A 17,266-nucleotide genomic window follows, 5' to 3' on the forward strand; every position below is an offset into this window, starting at 1 on the left:
GGCAGGGGTGGCAGTGGGTGGGTGGAGCTGGACACAGGCAGGGAGCCAGGGCCTGGGAGATAAGGGACAGAACAGACGGAATGGGTCTGCAGGGAAAAACAACTCCTGGTGGAACCTGGAAAATCGCACAGGAACCAGTTCCATTTGGAAGGCGGACCTGGGAACTGCCTCCCCGGCAGTGGCTCTATCTCTCAGCGTCTGCTGCCCGGCCTGCACGTCACACCCCCCGCGACCGGGGGCTGCCCCACTCGGCAGAGAGCTTCCCACACTGCCTGTGGCCCCTGTGCCCAGTGCTGCGTCTCCCGAGGCTCCTGTCTGGGCCTGTTCCAGCCACACTCCTGACTGGAGCCTCTCTCTGTGAATTCCTGCCTGTCTCCTTTTAGCCGTCTGGGTGCCCGAGACACCACAAACCTTGGGCATCCCGGTTAACATCCTCTGCCTGTGTCCCCATCTTGGGAATGATGGCTCTTCTCAGCTGCCCCGAGACCCCAAACTCGGCACCCAGAAACCTCTTTCTCACAGGCCCCAACATGGCCCTTTTGGAGGGTCTCTAGGACCCCAGGCATGGCAAGAATCGACCTGATCCTTCCCCAGGTCCTGGGAAGACAACTGTGACAGGGTCCTGGGCCCAAGGATCACCTAGAGCCTTCAGGAAGGCGGCAGACCTCTGCACCTATTCCTTGCCAGCCAGCAGTCCTTGGTGCCAAGATTCCGCCCAGGCAGCGCAGCGCTGCAGAGGGCCGGGAAAGGGGGCTGGGTCCCACCAATGCTGCCAGACTTGTGGCTGGCAGCATTCCCAGACCCTGTCACGGCCCCTGCTCACCACAGCCGAGGACACACAAGCTCAGAGAGCTTAAGGAACTTGCCCAAGTTCCCACAGCTGCCGAGTGTCACCAATGCTCTCTCTGTCTGACCCGAAGCTCCGCTCTTTCACTCCACCACAAACCCTGGGCCTCCCGAAGCCTCCGTCACCCCGTCTATAAAAAAGAAAAAGTTAATCTTTTCTTTTATTTCTTGCTTTATCAGCTCATAGTTCCAGGTGTGTCTCCTTGTGAGCCCAGGACGGGGCTGGACTTACAGGCGGTTCTCCACAAAGCCTGCTGCATCGAAAGGAAGTGGACAGCACTCAGATTTGAGCCCAACAAACCGAGGCTGCCGGAGGTCTCTGTGGAGTCTGAGAGCCCGCCTCGGGCATCTGCCCTGCCTCCTGCTCAAGGCTCTTCCTGCCCTGTGGGTGGAGAAAGGGCTAGACAAGGCAGCCCCCTCATCTCGGGAGAGGGGATGCCAGGCCCCGGAAGGGCACGGAACTTGGCAGTCAGAGGCCCGTGGGGCATGTGACATCACCTCTCAGCATTTCTGCTCATGCTCCTTTGTCCCCTGAACAAATATTTCATGAGCACAGTCCCGCTTGGACATGGTGCTGGGCACTTAGCAGAGAACAGAAAACAGCTTCAGTCTGAGGCAGGAGAGAGGGGAAGGCTTGGGGAGCCACTAGGTCTGAACACTGTCAGTGCAGGGCACGTGGGAGCCTGTGGGGGCCCCAACTGAGCCAGGGGCCGGGGAGGTTTCCCAGAGGAGGTGACAGCCACAAAGCCCCATCTGCACGCTGGGGCTCCAGGCATCCTGCAGCACTCGACACACACATCAGAAAACACTGAACTTGCCCCTCTCCTTCCAAGCCCTGCCTGGTCTGAGGGAGAAAGCACCCCAAAGGCAGGCAGTAGCTGACAGGGAGGAGCGACACCACGGGACAGCCAACAGAAGGCAGACTAGAATCCTAGGCAGCACAAGGGAAACAGTGGGAGCAGACGAAGGTCAGGGGAGTGGGACCTGGACTGCGTCAGGGACGGGGGTGGCTCTGGGAGGCGTCCGGGACACCTGAGCATCGTGGTCACAGCTGCTGCCGAGCACCAAGCACGTGCAGTGTGCGGACTGTGCCAGGCCCGCCGTGCTTGTTGTCGCTGGATATTCGGGCTCTCAGGCCCTGGAAGGATGCCTTTCAGCTTCTCCCCACCTCTTCGTTTTTATTTGATTTGGAGGAAGTAAGTTTCCATTTTCTTAAATGAATGTGTCAAGAAGTTTCTGGGGTGGGCGGGAACCTGGAGGGGAGTGTGCCCTTGGCCCTCTGGGTACTCAGAGGGAACAGGAGGCAGCTCCTCGGGCTGCGTGGGTGAAGGAGTGACCCCCTTCCTGGAAGGGAGCCCCACGAGAGGTGAAGCTGCCCCTCCATGTTCCTGCTCCAGCCTCAACCTGTCCAGCTCCATCCAGGGGAGAGGAAAATGTGCCCATCAGAACACACTGGTGTTGTGGCTGGAGGTGCCCAGGACAGAGCCGGTCATCCCCGGTGTGGACTGTGGTCAAAGCCCATGGCTTATGCAGCTTGCCCTGGCATCCTGGCTACCCCAGGGTGGAGACTGGTGCCTGGGGGGTGGGAGGCTACAGTCCATAGTCTAAAGGCTAGTTATTACCGTTCTGAACCCTGAGGCAGCTAACCTATACTGGGGGTTCAGAATAAGCTGTGCTTCCTGAGCTCCTCTGAACCTAGGTTGGCTGTAAAAGATGCCAATAGCAGCAACATTACAGACTGCTCTCCGCTGGGAAACATCATGATTAGGGCTCAATGAGGAATGTATGTGTGTGTGTCCTCAATGTACCTGCTTGACTGCCTATGTACAGTGGGAAGGAAGGGGGTCCCCAAAGGCAGTGACAGGGAATGCCCCTGACCCACTAGATTGCAAGGCAGTGGTGATTATAACCCCAGTGCTGTGTGACATTTGGAAAATCACTCAACCTCTCTGGGCTTTTGTTGACACACCCTTCAAATGGGAACCCTAGCCTGTTAGGAGAATCCAATCATATCACATAAAAAAGCTTTAGGTTTCAGGCCATCAAGGTCAAATTGTCACTGATCGTGTTGAGACCGCCTCAATTATCCTGTGGTCTCAGGAAATTAAATTTTACACAAAACTCTTCCAGATAATGGAAATTTATTCTTTTAATCCCCTGTGTTCATTTTAGTCATTTTTATAGGTAGACCATTTTCTAAAATGCATTAGTTACCCTTCTCTTATCAAGCACATAGTGGGGGGCATGGGAGAAGTACCCTCGAGATCTGTCCCCTAGGGCCGTCCAGAAAGTGCTACCGAACCTGCCCCAGAAGCGGTGGCCTGTACCTGCTGCCTCTGCCCTACCCTGCGGGCATTTCTCCCACCTCTCCCTGCTCATTCCAGTTCCTGGGTCTGCTCTCTTTCACATCTGTCTGCTCCAGAAGCTCTCATCTCCTCCTTTCTAATCTGCTGTCTGTTAGCCTGAGGATTAACGGAGTTTTGCCGGGGGAAAGAAAGCAACCAAGTTTATTAAATCACAGCCATGGGAGGTTCACAGTTTTAAGCCAATCAGCTCAGGGTGATGCCTGGAGTGGCCCCACAGCCTTCTCTGGGGGGCAAAGTGCAGAGCCCTCAATGGCCAGCCTGGTCTTTCTCAGGAAATTAAAGCCTAGTTTGAGGCCTGCAGCTCAGAATGACGACTGTGTGCTGATGATCGTGACCATAAACACAGGGCACAGAGGCAGCAGCGAAGCGAAGGGCTGCTTACAGGAGAGGGATACGCCCAGAAGAGCAGAGTGAGGATTCCTTCTCTCCCCTCTTTCTGCCAGGCCTGGGCCACCCAGGCCTCAGGCAGACCTGGACAGCTCTGGCCCTATGGACAGCAGAGAGCGGGACGTACTTTGTTGGAACAGCTGCCTGCCACTCAGGTGGGAGAGGAGCCACAGCCCTCCCTCGGGCCTGCAGCCCCTACCACGCCTCCCTTTCCTGGCACCAGACCTTCACCAGGATGCGCAGGTGCACTTGGGTACTCCTTTTAACCCCTTCTCAGGCCTGCATGTAGGTGCAGAAGGAATCCTGTCATCGCTGTTTTAGATGGAGAAACTGAGGCTCAGAGAGGGGACGGCTGTACTACAGTGAGGGGGGACGCCCTTGCTAGGCCTGTGACTTCTTGTACCCAAGAGAAACTTTTGAACGTGTGCACAAGGAAACATGTTTAAGGCCATCAGAGCAACCCAAACAACCTAGGATGGGAAGGCAGATGACTCCAGGGTGGTATAATAGCTCGATGAGTATTACGGAGCAGTATAAACCAAGGAGCTACAGCTACACATTTCCACATTACATGACATAAAATTGAGTGACAAAATCAAGTTGCAAACTTGATACAATAGGGTACCTTGGTTATAAAAGTAAAAAAAAATGCAAAGGAAACAATTTTGGTTTAGGCAAATGTTATATGCCACAGAACACACAATTTAAAATATCAAAGAGTGAACAATGGTCTTATCATGGGGCAAAACAGTCATAAAAGACATTCTGGGGAGTTTGAACACAGACTGTACATTAGACAAAAGGGAGCCACTACTGTCATGAGTGTTACCACAGAATCAAGGATATGTAAAAGAAGGGCATTGTTCTGTAGGGACGTGGGAGGTGTGTGTTGAAATGTTTAGGCGTGAAGAGTCAAGATGCGTGCGACGTACTTCGAATGGAACGACAGGGCGAGAGGGAAACAACGGGGCGGGGGCTGAGGGGAGGAGAGGGACAGAGGCAGGCGGAAGGGAAACACGGCAGAACATTAAGAATTCAAGAATCAGAACTTCCGGCCAAGATGGAGGCGAAGGTAGACACACTGTGCCCCCTCGCGCAACCAAAATAAGGACAACAACAATTTAGGAAAAAAAAACAGTACTGACAGAAAATTGAACTGTATGGAAGTCCAACAACCAAGGAGTTAAAGAAGAAACATTCATCCAGACCGGTAGGAGGGGCGGAGTTGGGAGGCTGAGGGGAGAGGGGTTGCAGCAAAAAAAGCAGTGCCTGCAGACCCCAGGTGCGGGGTGGCAGCGGGCGAACCCAGGAAGGTGGCAGACTGTGGAGGGGAGCGGTGGCAAGGCAGCTAGTGGACCGAGCGGTCCCATATTCGTGTGCAGATAAACCAGGTGAAACTGGGCAGCGAGACTGACCAGCCAACCCAGAGTCTCAGCACGGGGAGATAAAGCCTCAAAACACCAATGGAAAACACCTGTGGGGGTTGAGGTGCAGGGAGAGACTCCCAGCCTCACAGGAGAGTTCCTTGGAGAGACCCACAGGGTCCTAGAAAGTACATAAGCCCAGCCACACAGGAATCACCACCAGAAGGGCCCAGTTTGCTTGGGTGAGGCGGTGGAAGGGACTGGGATCAGACGGAGAGTGGAGCAGGTGCCACTGTTCTGTCTTGGACCCCTCCCCCACAAACAGTGTCACAATGACACAATATGGGCTTGCCCTGCCCTGATGAACATCTAAGGCTCCGCCCCTCACTAGTAACAGATGCATGAGGACAAAAAAAAAACATCAAGACAAAAAATGGCTCAAATGAAAGAACAGATCAAAGCTTGAGAAAAAAATATAATTATGCAAGGAGAAGCTCGCCAAACTGTCAGATTCACAGTTCAAAGCACTGGTGATCAGGATGCTCACAGAATTGGTGGAATTTGGTTGCAAATTACATGAAAAAATGAAGGCTGCACTAAGTGAAATAAAGGAAAATGCACAGGGAATCAATAGTGATGGGAGAAAACTAGTACTCAAATCAATGGAGTAGACCAGAAAGAAGAAAGAAACAACCAACAGAAAATAATGAAGAAAGAAGAATTCAAAGAAATGAGAAGAGGCTTAGGAACCTCCAGGACATCTTTAAATGTTCCAACATCTGAATTATAGGGGTACCAGAAAGAGAAGAGGAAGAGCAACAAGTGGAAAAGTTATTTGAACAAATAATAAAGGAGAACTTCCCCAATCTGGCAAAGGAAATAGACTTCCAGGAAGTCCAGGAAGCTCATAGAGTCCCAAAGAAGTTCGACCCAAGGAGGAACACACCAAGGCACATCCTGATTACATTAGCCAAGAGTAAAATGAAGGAGAGAATCCTAGAAGCAGTAAGTGAAATGGAAACAGTTACCTACACAGGAGTTCCCATCAGACTGTCAGCTGATTTCTCAAAAGAGACCTTACAGGCAAGAAGGGGCTGGAAAGAAGTATTCCAAGTCATGAAAGGCAAGGACCTATATCCAAGATTGTCCTATCCACAAAGCTTTCATTGAGAATGGAAGGGTAGATAAAGTACTTCTCAGGGAAGGTCAAGTTAAAGGAGTTCATCATCATCAAGCCCTTATTATATGAAATGTTAAAGGGACTTATCTAAGAAAAAGAAGATAAAAAAACATGTATAGTAAAATGACAGCAAACTCACAATTATTAACAACCACACCTAAAACAAAAACAAACTAAGCAAACAACTAGAACAGGAACAGAACCACAGAAATGGAGATCACATGGAGGGTTAGCAACAAAGGAGTGGGAGGAGGAGAGAGGGGGAAAAAGGTGCAGAGAATAAGTAGCATAGATGGTAGGTAGAAAATAGACAGGTAGAGGGAAAGAATAGTATGGGAAATGTAGAAGCTAAAGAACTTATGACACATGGACATGAACCAAAGCAGGGGAATGTGGGCGGGAGAGGGTGTGCAGGGTGGAGGGGTCTGAAGGGGGGAAATGGTACAACTATAATAGCATAATCAATAAAACATATTAACAAAACAAAACAAAAGAATTCATGAATCAGAGGAAGGACACACAGGTAGTCATTGCACTATTCTTTCATTTATTTTTCTGTAGCTTTGAAATTCTGCAGGCAGAGACCAAGAGAATGGTACACACAAAATTTTGGGTATCTGTTCTTGAGAGAGATGGACAGGACAGAGAGTGCACGTGGGCAGGTCCACATGGTGGTGGTGCTCTAACTCTTAGATGGCTGCTGGGCTTGTGTGTGCTCACTGTAGCAGGCATCACCCAGTCAGCAGACAGATGTGAGGGTGTACCAAAGAAAGAATAAAAATAAATGGCTATGAAGTGCAAAGCAGTGTCCGGGACTGGACAGAACATAAAATGGACATTGGCGGGGAAACGGATGAAATCCAATATTGGCAGTTTAGTTAGTTGCATCTTATCAACCCACAGTAACGTCTTAGTGTTGACAAATGTACCGTGGTTATGTAACATGTTGTGTCCTACGCAGGTCAACTGGAATTTGGGAACTGAAGCTTTGCAATTCTTTGCAGATTACAAATCATTTGAAAATAAAAAGCTGCAGCAATTCATCGACCATTACATGCAGAGACCAATGGTAGAGTGACCACTGTGACAGTGCATGAGACCCCCTGGGGAGAAAGCCAGCGTGCTCCCTGACAGCTCCCCCAGGCTGGGCTCTGTGGCCCCCATCAATCCCTCTGCCTTCCCTGGGGTGGGTGGGGGTGGGTGTTGAGTGGGCTGCAACCTGCCGGGACACATGCTCTGTGCCCCTCCCTGGAGCCCAGCTGTCTGACCCCCAGCTGCACACAAGGGGGCTTTCTGGCTGGGGCTGCCAGGCTCTTCCACTGCCCACTCAGCAGCCAGTAACAGGATGCAAACCCCACATCTGCTGATTACACATCTGCCCGAGATTGCCTGGAAATTTACACACTGATGCCCTTCATTCCTAACCACAAGCCTGATCTCTAGGTGTCAAGATCCCTATTTTATAGGTAAGTAAACTGAGGCTCAGAGGAGTCAAGGTGCCAGGACTCAAAGCCAGGTCTCTCTGACCCCTAGGTACTGCTTTCCTCTCACAACAGCCCAGCACCTTCTGGGAGGGCTGTCTTACAAACTCTCCTGCAGCCCCGAGGCTGGAGCCTCCGAGCCAGCTTGGGCAGACAGAGCAGGCTCCAGGTTGGGAAATGTGGCTCTGTCCTAGACAGATAATCCTGGGGCCAGCCAAACGCACGGCCCTTCCCAAAGAAGAACACTCCCTTTCCTCTCTTCTCCCTCCCCTCCAGGTCCCAGCCACACAGGGACAGTTACAGTACTGGCCCAAGGCTAGCGAAGGCCTAGGCGGAACTGTGGCCACACCGGCCAGGCACAGAATGACATGCACTCAGCATGATGAGCAGGAAAGGTGGACAGAATGGGGCAGTTGACCACACAGGCTGGGGCAGGAAGGATGCACACTGTCCGGCATCACCGGGCGGATTCCGAGGACTCGTCCTCATGCTGTGCGGCATCAGCGGCCAAATGCTCCAGAACAGACGCTCCCTGCGTGGTGAGGGCGTTGTCTGTTTTCAGCGGTCTGTTCACGGTTCTAGCCCCAGCACCTATAATCATGCCTGACGCATCATAGGTGCTCGATAGAGAGACCAAGCCTTTCCAGGCCAGATACTACTCTAATACCTTTGCATGGATTCATTCACTTAATCCTTCCAACAACCCTAATAGGTTGGCCCTATGACTATCTCCATTTTACAGATGAGGAAACTGAGACACAGAAAAAGCAACCTGCCCTTGGTTATATAGTGAGTGTGTGAGTGTGTGTGTGTGTGTGTGTGTGTGTGGTGGGGCGGGGGACGGGGAGCGGGCAGCCTTTCAACCACCTTGTAGTACGGCCTCTCTCTGTCCTGGCTGCATGGATTGCAGAGGAGGGTCCAAAACCCAGGCTTATTACCATATCATGCTGACTGCTTGTTAGGGCCTTGTTTCCACACGACAGAGAGGGCAGAGCAGACCTTCCTTCTACCCCACCCATGCTACTCCTTCTCACCCCTTTCTGCACTTGCAAGCCCCAAACCCGCATTCCCAACTGCCTCCTTCAGCACCTTGGATTCTGCACTTCTCCAAATAGCCTTTCCACGTGTCCCAGGTCCCACTGTCCCACACGGCTGCTCAAGAGAGAAATCTTGGCTGCCTCCAACCCTTGGCAGGCTGAGTAGGGGCCCCAAGGCTATGCATGTCCCCATTCCTGGTACCTGTGACTGTGTTTCATTATATAACAGAAGGGACTTTGCTGCTGGGATTAAGTTGAGGACTTTGGGATGGGGAGATTATCCTGGATGATTCCAGGCCCTAAATACAAGAAGGGCAAAAGTAGGTTTACACTTGTTCATACAGAAAGTAATACGTTAATCAATAATCATACAAGAATAAACTTTTCCTCATAAAAAGGAAGCAAGAAGGTCAAGATTAGGAGATGGGACAGCAGAAGCAGAGGATGGAGTGAGGAGCTCTGAAGATGGAAGAGGGGCGGTAAGCGGATGAATTCGAGTGGCTGCCAGAAGCTGGGAGAGACAAGAAAACAGTTCCCCTTAGACGCTCGGGAAGGAACCTGCCCTGCTGATGCCCTGACTCTAGCCCTAAAAAACTACCTTCAGACTTCTTACCTCTACAACAGTGAGGCAGAAACCTGCCTTGCTTTAAGGCACTAAGTTTGTGCAATTCATTACAGCAGCCACAGGAAACTGATACCAACTCCCGGTGTCCCCTTGCCTCCACCCACCAATCAAGGGGGGTCACCACGACAAGCCCCCTTTCCCAGAGAAACTTCCCCCGAGTGCAGCCCAGGGGTCAGACAGCTCTCCTCTCTCTGGGACAAGAACTTCTCACTTGGCCTCCTGAAACCCATTCTCTGCTCTGCCAGCCACACTGATCTTTCTAAACAGTCTATCTGACACTGTAATTTCCTCGCTTAAAATCTGCTGAGGGCTCTCTGTTGTCCACGGGGCCAATCTGTCCTCCTCCCCCTGGCAGACAAGACCCTGTGCTGGCACCACTCTTCCTGTTTTTCGCCCAGGTAATGTGTTCTGCCTGCCCCTCCCTGGGTCCCCACCCGAGAGGTCATGGGAAATCTGTGCAGTTTCATAGAGCAGATAACGGACTCGGTCTATCCTACTTCATGGGCTGTGAAGAGGGGACCTTCTTTTCCTGACTCACCCTGTGTGGCATCTATAGTCCTGCATGGAGGTGCTGTACCTACGAAGGGCTGTGTTTTCTTACGAGCCTTAAGACTGGGTCCTGATAAGAAGCCACCACTGCTCAGGCCCTGACCCCCATCATCCCTGGAAGATACCCAGCCGAGCCTCTGGGCTGTGAACCTTCATGGACACCAGGGGAGAAGGCTCTCCCCTCGGGAGAAACGGGGTTTTTCCATTTGGCTTCAGGACACCACCCATTCCTGAGTCCCTCCCACCTGACCCAAGAACACTGAAGGCACCAAGCTCCAGTTTGACTCACTTCCAATGATCTCATTCTGTTTTAGGGCTTTAAATACTAGCCATACACTCATGACTCCTCAAACTATATAAATACACCTCAAGCCTGGTCTGCTCCCTGAGCTCTCCCGACTTGTGCATGGACCTGCTACTGGGTGACACCCCAGACTGAACATGCCACAGAGTGAGCACCTGGCACTGCAGCCCTCCCAGCAGGCTCCCTCTGCACCACCACCATCTCAGCTGCAGGCACCTCCTTCTGTCCAGCTCAGCCCACATTCCTGACATCAAGGTCAACTCCTCTCTCTGAGCCACATCAGCAAGTTCTGCTGGCTTTAGCTACAAAATACACCTGGAGCCAGGGACTCACCACTGGGCCTCACTTCCCGACGTTTCTCCCTGCTTCCATCCTGCCTGTCCTCACCCAGCCGCCAGAGCGATCCTGTTAAATTCTAAATTGGATTCTGTCTCTCTTCTGCTCAGAAGCCTGCACTGGCTCCCAGCTCACTTGGAACAAAAGGCAGCATTCTTATCCAGCCCCACACAATCTGCCTTCTTTCCCCATTTCCACCTCATCTCCTACTACCTCCCGTACCGACTTCCTCCAAAACCCTGGCAGGGGATCTCCAGGCCTTTCCAGTTGTACTCTTTGCCTGCTCTGCTTTTCTTGCCCTCCCAGCTCACTACCGCCCCCTTCAGGCCTTTACTTAAAAGGCCTTTCCTGGACACCCACCCATCTGTTCTAACTTCCTAAAAATAAACACAACGTCTCATCCGCTTCCCTGCTTCTCCTTAGTGCTACATCTAACTTGCTTTTTACTTCACACATCGGTTATTCTCTGCATCTACACCAGAATGTAAGCTCTGTGAGGCAGGGTTTTTAAAACATCAGTGTTGATTAAAAGCCCAGCACCCAGTCCAGTGCTTGGCCCCACAGACACCTGGGAACTGTTCACGGACTAAGTACCTGCACCTGGGCTCCCAAAGCCCTGAAGGGGCCCCTATGCGGGCTGTGTGTCCTGGTCCCCATGCCTGGGAGCTCCAGAGGGTTAGGGCTGCACGTCAGCCCCCCACCATGAGGCTTCTTGTCACCAGACCCCTCCCAGGAGGTTGGAAAGACTGAGTCCACCCAGCAAACACCGTGTGCTGAGCCTTACTTAGTGCCCTGCCCCCATGCCTCCACTTTTGTGGCTCAAAGACGCATTTATCAGCCAGCAAGAGCTTCTGTTCAGCAGGCAGTGCCTGGTGACCCTCAGCTGATCTCATTCTAGACCAAATAAAGGCGATGGTTGTTCCTGTCAGTGTGGGTGGTCCCAGCTGGGGACACAGCTTCAGTGAGGTTTTCTGGAATGTGGCAGAAGAGTCAGAAGCCCCCCACAGTTCCTTCTGGGGCCTGTGGAGGCCCCTGTCTAACAACTGCAGGAACCCCAGATCCAGCCGAGCCCCCACACACCGGGGTGGGGGGGAGGGAGAAAGGGCGGGGCCTCCTGCCATAACGTCCTTGCGTGGCCCACTGTAGCCTCTCCTGGAAGAAAGGAGGCAGCCGGCCAATTCTGGGCCTGGCAGCCAGGCCCCCGCCCAGCAGATGCCTGCTCCTCAAGGGAAGGCAGAGCAAGATCATTACTGGAGCCTAATTAACAAAGAAAAGCAGAGATAATTAAGCGGAGAAACATGTGGCTGGCGCTGGAACTGCACTATCTTTAGAAACTTGAGAAAGGACGGTTTTATTTTGAGTTCTCTGGAGCCTGACCGAGTTGGGAGGGTGGTGACAACACGAGGAAGGCTGAGAAGCCTGAGGAGAGCTGGGAGGGACCCCGCGGAGGGCACGCCTGCTCCACGTGACCTCCAGGGCCGGAGTCAGTAAGTTATCTGAGATCTCAGGCAGCAAGTTAACTTGTCCAAGATCACAGACAGTTAACCTATCGACGATCACACAGCTTCCAAGAGGTAGAACCAGTTTCTAAAGGGGCAGAGGGGACCTGTTCCTGCTCCCCTCCAGCTTGGGGCCTCTTCCCAGTAAGCTCACCCCACAGAGCACCTGCTGAATGACAGGAGACCCCACAGAGGAGGCAGACCTAGCAGGGGCCCCAGTGGGGACAATGACTAGAGGTGTCTGTCATCCCATTTGGGGCTACAGCTTTCCCCTATTTATACCCTCCCTGAAAACAGGGTCACCGCCCTTCACCCACAGCAGAGTTTCTCACACTGGGACTCAGGAGGCAATGCTGGGGGTGTGAAGTGACGGGAGTAGAATTGCCTATTTTCCTCAGTGGAGTGTAATTTAACATGCATTGCAGTTCCTTAAATTAAAACTAAAATAGAATTTATGAAGTAGACTATGTGAAGACTTCCTAGGTAAAGCTGGGGCCGGCCAAGAACTTCAGCCCTGGCCCACAGGGGTGCTCGGGCGCTGGCTTTGGGGACATCAGCGGAAGAGCTTGCCAAGGCCAGGTCTGCAGGGTGTAGTCCACACTGCAAAGCCAGGCCTTCCAGGCCCTCCACGCTCCGGCCTGGCCGGCCTCTCCGCCTTGCCACCTCCTGCTCTGGACAGGCCATTCATTCCCCTCCTCCTTGCCTTCCTTGGCTGTGCGCTCCAGGATGGCCCTGGTGTGCGACATTTCCCTATCTTACTAGTAGGTGAACCGAAGCCCAGGCAGGCAAACCTGACTTGCTGGAGTCAGACAGGAAGTCAGCAGCTCTGGTGTGTCTCTGGGACCGGAGCTCCTGCTCTAGAGTGGGGAGGGATGGTGAGGGGACTTGGTTGCTCACACATGAGTTCCTTCACGTTGGCAGGACAGGCTACATGGTGGGGGTTGGGGGAACCAAAAGGAGAGGAAGCTGGGGCAGGGAGGTTGGCCTGGAACTCTCGTTATCCTTTGGTTCCCAGACCAGAGGAGCTGAGGGGAAGCTTGCAGCTGAGCAGCAAAGGGAAGTAATTGGGTTTGTGAGTGGAGGGGAGGCCCCTCCCTCTGGGCCTTCCCCAGTTCTGAAAGGCCTGGGCTCTGCTTCCCAGTCTCGCCAGGCAGGTGGGTGATGCACCAACCAAAGGCAGCTCCATCTGGGAAAGCTGTTCCCTCCTCTCCTGCAGTGCGTGCGCCCCATGGGAAGTGGCCTCTTTGGTGAATGGACTGGACGTGTAACTTCAGCTCAAATGTGTCCCTCCAGTAACAGGGGATTCCCTACCTTCCAAGGTATTTTTTAAAAAATCCTCACCTGAGGACATTATTTCCTCCATCGCTTCCAGAGAGAGAGGAAGGGAGAAACATCAATTTAGAAAGAGGCACTGACTGGTCACCTCCCGTACGTGTCCAGACCAGGGACCAAACCTGTAACCTGGGTATGGGCTCTAACCGAGAATTGAACCTGTAACCTTCTAGTTGCAGGGTGACACTCCAACCAATTGAGCCACACCAGCCAGGGCCCAAAGCCACCACAATTTGAATAGTTCTAGAATGTTCTTTATTTCTTTGATCCCTCTTTTGTTGCCCAGGACTCAGCTCTTCCAAAATTTGCAAACAGTAGCGTGACATGCCAGGCTCGCTCATCTTACAGATTCCTCCACCTCCTTCCCAGGCTCTTCTTCAAGGTCCCTTGGAGGTCGCTGTACTCTGGGCTCTACCCTGGGCTCTCTTCTGCCAGCTTCATCCTGACCGTGCCCTGCCCCATCACCGTGCTGCCGGCTCCAAGCACCACTCAAGACCTGAGAACTGTACAAGTGCTGCTGGATGTCTCCCAGGGCTTCGGATCAAGACTTGGGCATGGGTACTACAATCACCCTTCCAGAACCTTCCGCCCTCCCTCCCTCCCTCCCTCCCTCCTCACACTCTGCTGCTACCTCTAGGTCCTAACCCCACCCACCTCTAGGTCCTGAAGCCCAAAGCCTAGCTTCATTGCATAAGTTTGCCATCTGCAATCCACCTAAGGTGGGTGTAAATGTGGTAACCACGGTAACTGTAGGACCATGCACATTGGATCCCATCAGGCCAGACTGCAAAAAAAAGGCATGAGTCTCCAGGGTTTGGGTCAAGGCCTTTAAGGATTCTGGCCCCTCCTCCTCTACTGCCCAGCACTCCCTGCTCAGGTGCCAGAACAGCACAGACCTGGGTATGACGTTGGCCCCGTGCTAAGCGACTTTGCCTTTTTCAGCCTCAGTGTGCTCAGCTGCAAAATGGGAATGACGACAGCACTGACTTCACAGTCTTGTGTGAAAGACACACGGACTCCCAGGCCGTGGGCTCAGCAAAGGCTGGCTGTGCTCATTTCGTAGCTCCCTACCTTTGTGGTGCCGCACTCAGTCTGGAGTTTCCTAGCTTCCTGGGGGAGCTTGCCCTGACCCCCAGATGCAGCTCCTTCTCCTGAGGGAGGACAAGGGTGGTCTTTGCCTGCAGGTGGCAGTGAATTCACACAGCAGCAGCAGCTCAGGAAGCCCACACTGCTTCCTCATGTTCCCTGGGAATCAACGTATATGCAGACAAGCCTTGCGGGCCCCTGGGCAACCTCCTCTCCTCCCTCCTGCCACATCTAACCTTTTGGTCATCAACAGCAGTGGTCCGTCCATGGTGTCCACATCATGCGACCTTCTCAGTCCCTTCCCATCTCTCCAGCCTTGACCTCCGGTATCTTACCATTACTGGGACCTACAGCCCCTGGCTCCGGTCACCCTTCCCACCCCCTCTAAGGAGTCAGCAGAGGGGCTCTTGCAGAAGCTCTCAGCACTCCCTCTCTGTCTGCCCTGGTTCTTGAGGGCATACCCAAGAACCCTCCTCTTGCTGTTTTCCCCACCTTCTCTGCTATGTCACTCATCTCTCTCTCTAACATCACGCTGTTGCTATTCCCACCTCTAAAACACTCTCCATCTCTTTCCTGTCCCAAAAGGTCATCTGTCCCTGGTGAGTTCCATTTCTCTTCTTTCCTGAGACCCCTGCTCCAAAACTGTTCCCACCCTGCCTGAACCTGCTCTTTGCCAGGCCTCCTGGGACCTCTGGGCAGCTCAACGCCCCAGTCCTGTTTCAGGTCTCCTGTGCTTAACCCCTCCGCAGCATCTGGCCCCACAGATCACTCTCCTTCCGCAGGGTCTCACTTGGCTTCCACACACCACACCCTCCAGGTGATCCACCGGTCTCTCCTTCTCACCTTCCCAACACCTACGTGCCAGAGGGCCCCAGGGCTCATCCTCAGACCCCTCCCACCAGACAAGGCTCATCCTCACTGTGATCTAGTCCCGTAGCTCCAATACAGAATGGCTCCCAGCTGCCTCTGTCTAGCAGGACCCTCCCTGATTGGTGAATCCAGCTGCCTGACCTGCCTTCCACTTGGGGGTCACACTTGCCCACCACTCAGACCCGGCCCTCTCTGTCTCTCCAGCTGCTCAGGAAAAATCTTCATGTTGTGGAGGTTCAAAGTGAGGCAGCCCTAGATGTGCCTCTGTGGGATGCAGATTGTTGTGACCGAGCTACAGGCAACTACAGTACTTGCGTCTGACCTATCTGCAGGGCAGGGCAAGCTTGTATTTCTTAAATGTCTGCTCTTACTGTCCTGCAGGGACTCTTTAAGGCCCCCAAGGCGCAGCGCCTCCTCCCTGGCTCAGGACGACGTGCGTACTTCTGCCCCCTTTCTGCCTCTCGTGCTCATAGGCCTGACTCTCACGCCTGCAGCGTTCCCCTGCACGTGCACATACTAAATTTGGTTTTGTTCTCTTGCGAGTATGTCTCATGTCTATTTAATTATTAGAGAAAACAGAAGAACATTGAGGGTAGAGGACAGTTTCTTCCTCCCCCGTGTCACCTTTTTCTCATGCCCCACTGTATGAGGGATCTTGTTGGCTCTACCTTCAAAATGTGTCCAGGGCCCCTGGGCCTTTGCCCTAACTGCTGCCTTGCCCCCCAGCTGTTCTGACCTGGATTTCCACATGACTTCTACCTCACTCCTTTTAGTCCTTAACGCTGTACGTTGTCCTCTCAAATCACAATCCTCTCTCTGTTGTATCAATATTTGTCTGCATGGCACTAGTCGCCATTGAATATACTATTCTTATTTATGTGTCTCCCCCACTAGAATATAAGCACCATGAGGGGAGTGATTTTGTCTTACTATACCTTGCTTGATACAGAGCAGGCACTCAGTACATTTTTTTGTTGTACAAATTAGTGAACCAAATGATTGTGAGCCTAACAGCATTGATAGGTAGAACCGATGTTATAGATGCTGGCAGCCAGAAGGGGGCAGCAAAGAGGTACCCAGTGTGGATGAAAGGTTGGGAGAGTGTTGGAGAGGGTGGGAGGGGAGCATGAGCATGAGCCTGAGCTGAGTGACCTTAACAAGCCCCGTAACATCTCAGAGTCTCAGTTTCTTCCCATAAGAAAGGTTACTGGGAGAGAGCACATGTGCTGGTATGGGAAGTCTTTGTAACCAGCAAATTGTAAACGTGATGTGGATATTAGGTGCGCACAGTGTGAGTTGCCCAAATGTCCCGAGTTGGGGCACAGGGGAGTTATATGAGGCTGCCCGATGAGAGAATATTATAAGGCATTTCAAAGACACAGAGAAATGCTTGTGTTTTAAGTTTGTGTGTATGTAAAAATTTTTTAAAAAGCTTTATTTGCTTTTAGAGAGGGGAAAGGAAGGAGAAAGAGAGGGAGAAACATCAGTGTGTGGTTGCCTCTCACACGCCCCCTACTGGGGACCAGCCTGCAACCCAGGCTTTGCTCTGACTGGGAATCCAACTGGAGATCCCCTGGTTTGCAGGCTGGCACTCAATCCACTGAGCCACACCAGCCAGGGCTGTATGTAAATTTTATAGAAAGAACAACAATAAAATGTAGAATTAATAAGCCTCTGGAAAAATCTGGAGGGAACGTATCACCACAAAAATGAACAGCTATCTGGGAAGTTCGATTTCTGTTGTTTCAAAACTGTCACCATGGGCATGTAGTTGTGATTCCCTTTAGCTTTTTATGACCTACTAGAATGTTCTGTGGTTATTACTACACCTGCTACCTGGACAGAGGCTGCTCCTCCCTTAGTAATCCCTGTTCTTCCCAACACATCCTGAACAGCCTCCTTCGCTGTCCCAGGTTTTTGAGGCACCGGGCCCCGCTGGGCCTGGGGAGAGGCCACCCTGACCTGGGCGCAGAGGGTGCTGCCACTCTCACCCAGAGCCCCTTC

General features: G+C 52.6%; 1 protein-coding gene across 1 annotated transcript in view; it reads right to left on the bottom strand.

Annotated features, from left to right (window-relative positions):
* The window catches only part of LOC123806292 (general transcription factor II-I repeat domain-containing protein 1-like), a 44,097-nt gene that overhangs the window by 8,752 nt on the left and 18,079 nt on the right, over positions 1 to 17,266 (bottom strand). The window lies entirely within an intron of this gene.

The sequence above is a fragment of the Phyllostomus hastatus genome, unplaced genomic scaffold (assembly GCF_019186645.2).
Source record: "Phyllostomus hastatus isolate PE091 unplaced genomic scaffold, TTU_PhHast_1.1 phas_scaffold_385, whole genome shotgun sequence".
Classification (NCBI taxonomy): domain Eukaryota; kingdom Metazoa; phylum Chordata; class Mammalia; order Chiroptera; family Phyllostomidae; genus Phyllostomus; species Phyllostomus hastatus.